At 42.5% G+C, this 9,812-nt stretch overlaps 1 pseudogene; it reads left to right on the forward strand.

Annotated features, from left to right (window-relative positions):
* The first annotated feature begins 260 nt into the window (after positions 1–260).
* Positions 261–379, forward strand: LOC134968281 (5S ribosomal RNA; annotated as a pseudogene).
* The last annotated feature ends 9,433 nt before the right edge of the window (positions 380–9,812 follow it).

The following is a 9,812-nucleotide window of genomic DNA, read 5'->3' on the forward strand; positions in this document are numbered from 1 at the left end:
CAGCATCCTGCAATCAAGCAGCCCATTGTCTATCAACCAATCTCAAAAATTTTTACCTATCAGTATCGTTTCCTTTTCCTCACTTTATACTATCTTCAGGACTCTCACCACTGATTCAGGGGTAATTATCCCGGTCTAACGGTGGCAGCAGATCCCCTATTTTCCTCCTCCACCCATTCTCTTGTCTTTTCTTTTCTCTTATTTCTCCATTTTCGTGAACTCTCATCAGTGATTCTCGAGCCCTCGATATCAAATATTTTTTCTACTATCATACCACACTGGTAACGCCCGAATCCTTCCGATCTTGGAAGCTAAGCAGTGTAGGGCTGGGTCAGTACTCGAGTGGGAGACTCTCGAGGAATACTCAGTTTAGTAGAAATTCCTGGACGGTTTTGCTCAGCGTCTAACACTGACAGCAGATTCATCTTGCTCATTCCATCTTTAATCATCCCATCTGTCTCCTCATCATCGCTCATGAGAGAATAAAAACGCTTCAATTTTCAGGATCTCCAGCTGTTATTATCGCACCCAGGCATTCCAGAACAATATTCAGTATTTACACTGTAATTAATTCGTTCTGTGTTCCCCCCTTTCTTTTCCCCAACTCCCCCCCACCCTTCCCCCCACCCCTACCTCCAATTTTTGACAGTAAACTCTACTATTTTATCAATTGTTGTTAATAAAAGTTATATTTAAAAATTCATTTATAATTTTTACTTATTGTCTCTTCTGAGACCTCTTAAACATACAAGAGTGCACCCACAAAACAAACCTGAGATAAGCCTGGTGTGGCAGCCAAGTCGGAAGGTGGAGGTGCGCATCCTTGATATCCAGGGATACCAGAAACTCCCCCTCCTCTAGACCTGAGATCACCACTCTCAGAGACTCCATTTTGAACTTGAACTCCCTCAGAAAAGGGTTTAACGATTTCAAGTTCAAAATCGGTCTGACCGAACCATCTGGTACTGGGAGCCTGCAGGTGCAGGGTTTTTGGATTTTGCATGCCAGAGTCCCCTCCGAGCTTAGACATACATGGAAGATATCTGTCCAACAAAATAACAGGTGGCGCTTGACAATCAATTGAAGTATAAAAACATTTATTTAAGTACAATGAATAAGGTTACAACACACTCCCGGGAGAATAAAATAATATGACAAAATTCACAATGATAAAAAATGTGCACTATAATAAGGCTTCTTAATCAATTCCTCAGAAAACCAGTTGTAATTGGTAAACTTATATGCACATATTTAGTAGGTGACAGTGCCTGAAGGATTTTTACTGTATTAAATACACTTTTGATACAATCAAAAATTGAATATAAAATATATGTGTAAATAATTAATATAATATCATAACATGAGTCACTCACGCCTTAGTATACCAGAAGGTACAGTACACGTCACAAATCCATTGCTGTGGATTGTAGGTTATGAAGGTGCATTGGTGAGTTACCTCCGCTGGGCAGGAGTCTGTTCTGTCCTTGCTCCCTGGTGTCGTCTCGCTGGTCTATCAGAGACACACACCAGAGCCTCAGCGGGTATGAGTGGTGCTGCGCCGTGCAGTGAGCCTCAGCAAGCCGTTCAGATGGTTAACACTGCCTCCGGTACCTCCGCACTTGCAGACGGGAGGCTATGGGCTGGTTTTCCGGAGTTTACCGGTCTGCGCCGGGCTGAAGGGAAACAGCACCCGTAGATTGCACTTCCCCAGATGGCGTAGTCGGCCGTAGCAACGGGGATTGGAGATAAAGTGCAGGTGCAGGTGCTCCCAATATCGGTGCTGTGTGAGCGGGCTCCTTTGCACGGACAACGCGTAAATGCAGCAGCTAGTGAGAGTGTGAATCCTTACAGAAAAAGCCTGTGTCCTTAACGCGTTTCAACGCCAGCAGGGCGTCTTTTTCTAAGCGCTTAGTTTTTTTCTTTCATGGAAGATATCTGTGCCTTCAGCATACCCAGGTCCTTTATGGATTCCACAATGAACCCTGCAGAATCCTGTATGTTGCATAAAAACAGTTCAATGTCACTTCTATCGATTGTATCTAAGTCTTTTAGTAACGTGCCTGACCACTGAGAATGTCTGATTATTTCTAATAAATATTTAAAATGCCAGCATTAAGATGCGCCTTGCGTCCGCAGCATATATTATTACCATATACGATAAAAGTGCGCTGTATGTCGCAAACACTACATCCCTTAAGAGAAAACAAGTACTTGCACACGTCGCCTGAGGTCCAATGCTCAGAGATGTATATATTTGATATTAAAAGGGTATGCATACAGTATAACACATGTACAGTATATATATGGTTACAGAGTTACAATTACACCGGAAGCAGTTGTAGTAACATGAGGATCAATCACGGTCACAGCCAGCATACATTACCCTTTCCCTCAATGCTCAGTACTCTCCATCTTTGAATCTGCCTCAACAGCAACTAAACAACAGCAAAAAGCAAACAGAACTTCTTGGGTGATGGGAAATACCTATATATTGTGTATTGTGGGAAGTACATGTCTGGGACTGAGTCTTCTGTTATTGGTACAGGGGAGGAAGATCTCTCATTCATGATGTGTCATTGGTTAGTTCATAATCAAGCAACATCCAGTATTGAAGATGACATTGACAATGCTAAATTCCTTTGTCGTATAAACAACCCTTTATGAAGCTAAGAACACTGTACGCTGTTTACTTAAGAAGTACCGTAATGGTACGCTAGTTGCGTAACGATCGCTCAGCCGTAGGCGAGACGCTCAAGCGTCACGTTCGCTCACGGCCCAGGGATCACAGGACACGTTATTGGTTATGTCTAGGGTAATGATTCGCTATGGCGTAGCTTACGCTCGAGACCACGAGGAGGTCACCAGCGATGCAGACGCTCACAACACTATACCTTTATGATAAAACCTTATACCAATGAAATACACTGAATACCTTAATGTGAGTACAGGGTGTAAGTGCAACCTTGTGTAACCTGACTAACTACAAAGCTGTTTGAGCGTCACCGACGCTCAAGTGAACACTTAACACTATAGAAAATGCACAGATACTGGTTTAGGTTCCAAAGCCTATTAACTGTATTATGTCTAATATACTTGTAAAAGGGGATAACAGTACAAATGATACACTACAATATAACAGAGACTTCCTAACCACAGAACTAAACAATAAATACAAAAAGACAATACTACACTGACCTAAATGCAATACAATACAATACTATCTAATACAATACAATACTAGCCTAGTCTAGGGGAGATGTGAGAGAACAGAACAGAGAGAGAGAGAGAGAGAGAGAGAGAGTGAGAGAGATGAGATGAGAGAAATTGGCTCACAGAAAGACAATGATTACGGAGAGAAACTTACGCACAAAGGGTATGATCGCCTGCGCCTCGATATCCAGCTCCCGGCTATCAGCAGATAACCGTTGATGAGAGAGTGAGCTGGATGTGGTCGGCCTGCCTATTTATGCCCCACACACAATGCAATCTCCTGGTCCTACAATCCCATTGTCCATTGGCCGAAGGAATTCGGCCCTGTATCATAACAAAAGGTCATAGGGTGATTCATACAGGTGGGCTGTGACGATTTCCAACAGCTCAGGTGGGTGGGAAACTGGGTTTCCCGCCGCATACCTGAGTATGTGTAATTAATAGAAATGGACATAAACTTCTTATGTCCATAACTATTCGCACGAGCGATTAATACGCTCCAAACCAACACCGGAATATTGCTAATTAAATACTCTTCCGATGGGTACCAAACACTGCTGTATGATTCCTGTTAGACCCTTTGTACGATATAAAGAGGGATTCCTCAGCTCTGGGACATTGTATTTTAACCAAACTTTCAGAATCTATCAAAGGGACCATGATCTATAAACTACATTAATTGTGAACATTTGTAACGAATGAGTCGCACGCTACGACTACATAAACTCTACCGTAAATACGCATACCGCGCCTGCGAGTGCACGTTATTGCGGGTATGCGCATCCACGGGAGAGCGCACGCACGCGCAGCGCGGACCAGTGTGCGGTGCAAATATGGCAACGTGCATTGAGACATTTTTCTGACTTTGACAGTCCACCCTTTGGCAGTCAATAATAACTGCCACAAAACATTTAAGGAGAAAAATGTAAGTCAGGGGTTAATTGATTTCCATGGTTGGGTAGGGGAGGAGAGAGGAGAAGGTGTGAAGAGGGTATGACCTAGTGAGATAGCAGAAGCATGTGTGTATGAATCCATGTTTGGGGGGTCATGTATCATCGTGCCGTACGTGTTGTAAATCAAGCTTCGAGGTATTGCGAAGTATACATTTGAATTCCTTCTTATCCTGTGGTACAGGTCTGTGGATGGGCTGTCAAACTTTACCGAGCTCTTTTCGGCTGTGGTTGTAACAAAATGGGGATGCACATTTTAGTTGATGATACATGAATGGGGGAGGTATGTGGTTGCTGATATCTGTGCCTGTATTCCCTATCGTCTATGTGTGTCGTTACCTGAGGGTTGTAGAGATGAAGATAAAGAACACTTACGAAAAATGTAATGATATTCTATGTCAGGGAAATGTACATCTGTCGTCGAAGTTGTTTTCGGTATCTGTTGAGAGTCGTCTTCTTTGCGCTGTATTGCTCCTTAGGCATGAGCAAATAGCTTTGTCTGAGCCATCAGATTTACAAAAATGTTGGGCTAGCGTGAGTTTAAAGATACTAGGGAAACTGGGGATCCATGGCAAAGTTCATCAAGTGTCCATATTTAAAGTTGTCAAATCTTCTTCTTTGGTGCTTGTCTGTTGTCTGTATACATCTCGTCTCGTCAGCTTCCTCGTCCAAGGGGGTCTTTGTATCTGGGAGAAAAGCAGAAAAACAGGTGAAAGAAACGGACCGTATAATCGCATTTTCATCACATTCTGGTTTCTATCATTGGGTCATAAATCAAATCCAGGTTAATTACAGTTTCCTCACTCCTCAAGCTCATCACTTTTGTACTTTGTTTGCACCTCATTAAAGCCTGCCCGCATCTAAATATCAATCCAATCGATATAACGACACCCAGGATACATAGTAGAAACTTTCCAACATCCATTATGACTCCTTGAGCCCACTCTCCTAAACCGGAGAACCAATTTCGCGGGTTCAACCATGACACCCAACCAGTCAGCTCATTACCTACAGCAGCAAGGGTGAGATTGTGTTTTCGACGAAATTCCCACTTCAATTGGAGAATATCGTCCATCTTTTGGTCTATGACCTCTACCGGATCCTCGGTGCTATTCGTGATATACGTGCAACACTTTATGCCGTACTGTGTTGCCAATGTAACACAATATCCGCCTGTTACTGCTGTAAGATAATTAAGAACTAGTTCTGTTTTATAAGCTTGAAGTTCTCTTCCAGTGTATCTAAACGTGTCATCATACATTTCAGTGATATTATCTAACAAATTGGCGAGTGCGGAAATGTATTTATAATTCATCACTCCTCGAGCGGTACGAGTGAAATCTAACGCTACCAGAACCTGAATCCCGGTGGATTCATGGATAAGATCAGAGGCCGGATGCTCTAACCTTTCTGACAGTTGTCTTTTAACCCGGTGCTCGTAGTGAGTGTGAGTATAAGGAGCTTGGGCACCACGGTGTATGTCCTTCATTTTGTCATGTGTAACAGTCATCACTTCAGGCAATACTTTTCCAATATAACACAATCCTTCAGAGTTTGGGGCAAGCCACTTGTACGCCTTTCTCCCGCATATGAAATATGCGTCATCGGGGAGAACATATGGGACGGAGAAGGACATGACCATGTTACAAACCTTCCAGGTGAAATCTCCTGACCCTAATTCTTCCATCTGCTTAATGCACGTATCGGTTTGTACGATATGTGCACAGTATCCTGGTGATACCTCTCCAACTCTAGTAATCCTATTTCCTAAGGTATATCGATACCGGAAAGATTTTCCTCTACTGGCTATGTGGCGTACAAGCTCTGTATCTGTAGGCATTCTATCTGCTCTGTGTGAAAAGGTCATGGTGTGGTTACTCCATGACACTTCCCAATTTCCCGGTTTTCTGGGATTGGAGATGTTAAAACATAAGAGGGACCTATCCACATGGTATTGGTGGAGCTTCAAACTAGGAGGGCTGGAGATATTAAACCTCCGGTCCACCGGTCTCCCACCACTTAGCTCAAGTACCTCCCCTAACGTTAAAGGAAATGGTACTAGCCCTGATTTGCTGTGTCCCTGAGGTACTTGAGAGCATACCCAACAATCGGTCTTATTTAACACATTACCCACTAAGGAGTGATAGTCACTCAATGGATGCCGGTCCATATGGATATTAAAACTGGATTGGCATTTCTTTGTTACAGAGCCTACAGATACAACTTTCTTTTTGAACTAACATTCCTTCACAGTTGTTTACAAATAACATGGTTGTTAGATCGTGCCCGGTACTCGCCTTTGCTTGGTGATTGGGTTGCTATTGGAAATTTACACCTCCGTCTCAGTCATCAGGACCTTTCTGGATCCTTTCTCGACCTCACTGGTACTCTCACCGAAACAGACTGCTCTGGTCAACATCATGGTTAACGGGAAAATCCATGTCACAGTCTCTTGGGGCAAGTCCATCTTACAGGAGGAGAAAAGAAGAAATTTGTAAAGGGGGTATAAGAAAATCAGTTTGAGGGGGAGAGAACTCGTTACGATAATAAGTTCTCTCGTTTTGTTGTTCTTTTTGTTCTGCTGTCCTCTCAAAAGGTGTTGTCTCTTCAGTCTTCCGAATGAACCTTCTGGTGATGTAATCTTTCTTCCTAACTAGCGATCTTTCTGTGTGGAGCAAAAATCTGGCATTACCATTGGTTAACACTTAGGGGTGACATACCATCTTTAAATCATGGAAACATGAGTGAGAAGAGAGAGAAAATAAAAACAAAAGAGATAGAGAACAATTCATGTGCATATATACATTACATAACCCGACAATAACCATCAATAAGAGAAGAGAAACAAAGCATTTTTAAACATTGTCAACATTAAGAAAACATTGTCAGACTATTAGGCTGTCGTATCTACGTGTCTAATGGTTTCCTTGAGCAGTCCCTCCCCACCAGCACTTGCATTATTCCACTGTCTGTATCTGGCCAGAATACATTGTGGTGGATAGGTCATGCTGGGGTTTGGTAGACTTCTGCAAGGACCAAGCGAATATGCAATGTTTGAATTCTTACCAATAATCGTCAGAGATGGGGATAGAGAGAGAGAGAAAAAACATTTTTCACAAATACATTTACAACGTTCAACCTGGTCATTCCTGTGTCTTCAGTGAATGACCTCCCAATTTACTAACCATTACCTCAGGCTTACCATCCGTCGTATGATCACCTTTCTTGACTACCTATCATGGCTGTGGCTCAAAATTTCTCCTATCTGATCTCTGATTATAATGGTGTGTGTTGTAATTTTGCTCATTTCTTGGTCTAGGGGGTCTAACTTTATGTGGGTTATTACAGTTGTTGGCATAATGCCCTTCTCTTCTACAATGGTAACAAATCCTTGGCTTTCTCCATGTGCTAGGGGCCTGGGGTTCCGGTCGACTTGATGCATCCTCTAGTGCTTGGATGTTCAGTGTCATCAACCGCTCTCCCTGCGCTTCCCTGGTTCTTTGGATATTTCGGTCATGCTCGATAGCGGACTCTCTTAATGCCGCCACCGAGATACCTCTCCAATGAGGTATTGAAGTTTGTACCCTAATTTTTAGTGTGTCTTTCAAGTTGCTCGCTAATACGGACACAGCTACCTCTCTGTGGTGTACATTAGTTTCAATGTCATCTATACCAGTGTACCTAGCCATATCCTGCAGAGCCCGGTGAAAATACTCTTCTGCGGATTCACCTTCTTTTTGTCTTATTGTATAGATTTTATTCCACTTTGTTACTGTAGGAAAATATTCTTTCAACTGTAGGTTGATTCTATTTACATTATCTTGGTTATACTTGTTTGTTAGTGGCACTTCCTCATCTAGCTTACAATCAGTGATAAATTTCAATGAATCAACATCGGGGGGTAAACATGCCCTCAAAACTGTCCTCCAATCTTTGTTACTTGGCTCTGCAGTATGTCCTAGCACTCTAATGTATCTTTGACAAGCAACTAAGTCTTTCCTGGGATCAGGAAATTCAGACAGAATTGCTCTTAATTCTGTTCGGGAAAAAGGGCAGTACATGGCGATGTTCCTGACAGGAGTGATTCCTGAAGAGTCAGTTTCCCCATTTGGTACTGCAATTACCCTAACAGGATTAAGTCCAGTAATGTCATTCTGAATTGATTCTATGATATAAGGTACATTTGTTTGTGCGTGATGTATAATACCATACATACCTGTGGACACGACCTCACCTGACCCTCCATTAGGGGGTTTGATTACAGTTTTTACCGATTGGGTCGCGTCCACCTGGATGTCTTGTGTGATGGCTTCTGGAGGAGGTGCCGACATCGTTCTGGGTTCACTTTCTGGTTGGTGTTCCTGAGGAAAGTTTAACATGGGGTGCGACTTGCATGGGTTAATAGTTGTACATTCAACAGTATTACAATTATCTTTGTTACATTTATTACACTTATTCTTATCATCTATACTACAGTTGCTAAGAGCGTTTATATTGTTCACCCCTGTGCTTCTCTCCGCAATCATAATTCTCCCTGCTGCCACGTTTCTCCTCTCAAGATGAAAGTTAGGTATGTAAGTTACATTTCTCTGTATTTCACTTTCCTGTAGCCATAACTGCAAACAATCATCATGTTTAACCCGTAGTTTCAAGTATTTTATGAGACAGATCCTCCGCCTTAAATTATGCAACACCTCTAAGTCAAAACTACCTATCCCGGGAAATGGTACCTTATCCCCCGCAGTCATTCGTGTCCATTCATCACAAAAGGTCTCAGAGTGGGGACCATATTTCCCCCACATTACTAACCGAGCAGACCCTCGGGGTCTGCAAGCCTCTGGAGTCTGAATCCTGACCTCCGACCGTCTCTGTATTGTGCACTTGGCTGCCATTGTGGACCTTTTTAACACAGAAAAAAACTTCCTAAAATGCACCAAACACAGAACTTCGTTGGAAATTCTTAAAGCTCTTCCACTGAACTTCTTCTGCTCCGGGTATCTCCGTTCCGCCTTCTAGCAGACACGTGTAGCCGTTGCAGGCCCTATTTTTAGAGATTTTCCTGAGAAAATTCCCTTCCTTTTTCTTTACACAAATCACGCTTGCATGTGCTCCCTACAACACGTATGAGGGCAAGATTTACGCATGGATATACGACCTCATATCACGTTGCGTTATTGGTCACACATACAACCGTGCGGTCCAATCGTACCACTTATAGACACTTGCTGCCCATAAATGGTAGGATCATTGGAGTCTCCCTACTGTGCTCCAAAACAGCCAGAGCGTAATACAATGAAAACTTTATCACACTCTGTTGCACGTTTTCACTCAGATCGTGCTTATCACGTTCCACATAGATCACAAAGTTCACAAAGCGGGATTATCACATAGATCACAAAGTCCACAAAGCGGGATTCAATACACTCATACCGTTTTCAACCCACTATCATTCTTATAGTTTTCTGATCAGAAAAATCATTTCCCGTAGTCTGATAGCTCTCCCCAGAGGTATTACAGTAAAGTAAGGTATTTAAACTAAGTTTTGGAAAGCTGAAATCAATTTGTGCTATTTATCGCTTTGCGTTATTTACCGCGTTGCGCTACTTATTGCTTTTTAATTATAACATTTGTGATTTGTTACATGAGCGTACA

The sequence above is a fragment of the Pseudophryne corroboree genome, chromosome 10 (genome assembly GCF_028390025.1).
Source record: "Pseudophryne corroboree isolate aPseCor3 chromosome 10, aPseCor3.hap2, whole genome shotgun sequence".
Taxonomy (NCBI): Eukaryota; Metazoa; Chordata; class Amphibia; order Anura; family Myobatrachidae; genus Pseudophryne; species Pseudophryne corroboree.